The sequence below is a fragment of the Sinocyclocheilus anshuiensis genome, unplaced genomic scaffold (genome assembly GCF_001515605.1).
Source record: "Sinocyclocheilus anshuiensis isolate Anshui unplaced genomic scaffold, SAMN03320099.WGS_v1.1 scaffold322, whole genome shotgun sequence".
Classification (NCBI taxonomy): Eukaryota; Metazoa; Chordata; class Actinopteri; order Cypriniformes; family Cyprinidae; genus Sinocyclocheilus; species Sinocyclocheilus anshuiensis.
The window spans coordinates 207,280-209,873 of record NW_015542366.1 but is presented as its reverse complement, the minus strand read 5'-3'; positions in this window follow the sequence as shown (position 1 = coordinate 209,873).

Here is a 2,594-nt window from a genome sequence, read left to right as displayed (position 1 = left end):
TCTATTCAGATTGACAATCTTCTCAGATCACGACGCCCCTCGACAAGGACAACTACTATGACTGTTTCTGACACCCACGAACCCATGCAAGTCGACACCTATCCACCCGAGCTCTCGGTGCCTCCAACTAACGCTGCAATAGCGGTCACCTCAGCACAAACCTCCAACGTGAGTCCCCGCTTAGCTTTCCCTGAGAAGTATGTCGGTAATCCAGCTCAGTGCAAGGCGTTTCTTCTCCAATGCACCCTGTTCGTTAATCAACAACCAGCCCTGTATGCAACGGAGGAGGGGAGGATTTCCTTTGTTTGTTCTCTACTCACTGGTAAAGCGCTGGAGTGGATGACGGCAGTATGGAAGGAGGGCAGTTCTCCTGTTCCCTCATTTACAATCTTTCTTCAACGTTTCCGGCAGGTCTTTGATCATTCAAGGGATGGTCGGAGTGCAGATGAACAGTTGCTAACACTAACCCAGGGGAAGAGAACTGCGGTGGAATATGCTTTGTCCTTTCGTACGCTCGCCGCACAAACGACGTGGACCGAGGATCCTCTGAAGGTACATTTCAGGAAAGGTTTAAGTCCTGAATTACAGACAGAATTAGCGTGCCGAGATGAGGGGAGAACTTTAGATCAGTTTATTGAGCTCTCAATTCAGATTGACAATCTTCTCAGATCACGACGCCCCTCGACAAGGACGACTACTATGACTGTTTCTGACACCCACGAACCCATGCAGGTCGACACCTATCACCTCTCGCCTGAGGAGAGAGATCGTCGCATTAATCACCGTCTCTGCCTCTATTGCGACCCCAGTTTTCCATTCATAGTAGAGGTTGACGCTTCCAACATCGGACTAGGGGCAGTGCTATCACAACGTCGGGGCTCACCTGCAAAAATGTTTCCATGTGCTTATTATTCACACAAGCTCAGCCCAGCGGAGAGAAATTATGATGTTGGTGACAGGGAGTTGTTGGCCATTAAAGCTGCACTCGAGGAATGGCGTCATTGGCTGGAGGGAGCAAGACATTCATTCACTGTTTTAACCGACCATCGTAACCTTGAGTACTTGAGAACGGCTAAGAGACTCAATCCACGTCAGGCTAGGTGGTCTCTGTTTTTCTCCAGGTTTGATTTCACTGTTACCTACCGGCCAGGTTCTAAGAACACAAAGGCAGACGCTCTGTCACGGCAATTCGAGAGAGATTCTGACTCCAATAGGCCTGAAAATGTAATTTCCCCGGCTTTCATTGTGTCACCTATCCAGTGGGACATTATGACTGAGATTGAGCAGGCTAATACCGAACACAACGTCCCTGCTGAATGCCCCCAGGATAAGTTATTTGTCCCTGTAGCTCTTCGAGAAAGAACGATCACACACGTTCATGCTTCGCTCAGCTCAGGACATCCAGGTATTAATGCAACCATCCAACTACTTCAAAACCGGTTCTGGTGGCCATCCCTGAGAAAGGATACGATTAGTCAGATTCATGAATGCAGGGTTTGTAATACACAGAAACCATCCCACCTACTACCAGCAGGACTCCTTCACCCACTACCCATCCCACAGCGTCCCTGGTCACATATTGCCATAGATTTCGTCACCGACCTACCTAGTTCCAATGGCCATACTACTATCCTTACCAGTCATTGACCGCTTCTCTAAGGCCTGTCGCCTCATTCCCTTGCCTAAGTTACCCACCGCTCTGGAGACGGCTGAACAACTATGTAATCTAGTCTTCCGCTTCTATGGTTTACCGGAGGATATAGTTTCCGACCGGGGTCCCCAGTTTACCTCCCGTCTGTGGGCCGCTTTCTTCAAGGCACTGGAGATCAATGTGAGCCTCACCTCGGGCTACCATCCCCAATCCAATGGTCAGGTAGAGAGACTCAACCAGGAACTTACCCGGTTCCTTCGTTCATATTGTAGTCAAAATCAACAGGATTGGAGCCGTTATATCATGTGGGCCGAATACGCTCAAAACTCTCTCCGCAAGCCCTCTACTGGGTTAACTCCGTTTCAGTGTATTCTGGGATATCAACCACCCGTTTCCCTGGTCAGGAGAACCGTCTAACGTTCCTACAGTTAATGACTGGATTCAGAGAAGTGAGGAGACTTGGAATCAGGCTCATCATCATTTACAGCATGCTGTAAGACGTCAGCGGATTCAGGCTGATCGGCATCGCCGTCCCAGCCCAGAATATAGTGTTGGCCAGTGGGTATGGTTATCCACTCGTGACCTCCGTCTCCGTTTGCCATGCCGTAAGCTCAGTCCCAGGTACGTGGGTCCTTTCCAGATTATTCGCCAAATTACCCCTGTATCTTTTGAATTGGCTTTACCTAATCACTTCCGTGTTTCTCCCACATTTCATGTCTCCTTGTTGAAGCCCGCTGCTGGTCCCGGTGAGGGAGGAGAGGAGGCGCCCGAGGACCAGGGTCCCCAACCCATAACGGTGGAGGGCGAGGAGATCTATCAGGTGCGAGAACTGCTCGACTCCAGACGCCGGGGGAGAACTCTCCAATATCTGGTCGACTGGGAGGGTTACGGCCCGGAGGAAAGGTCCTGGGTGAATGCAGACGACATTCTAGATCCCAGTCTT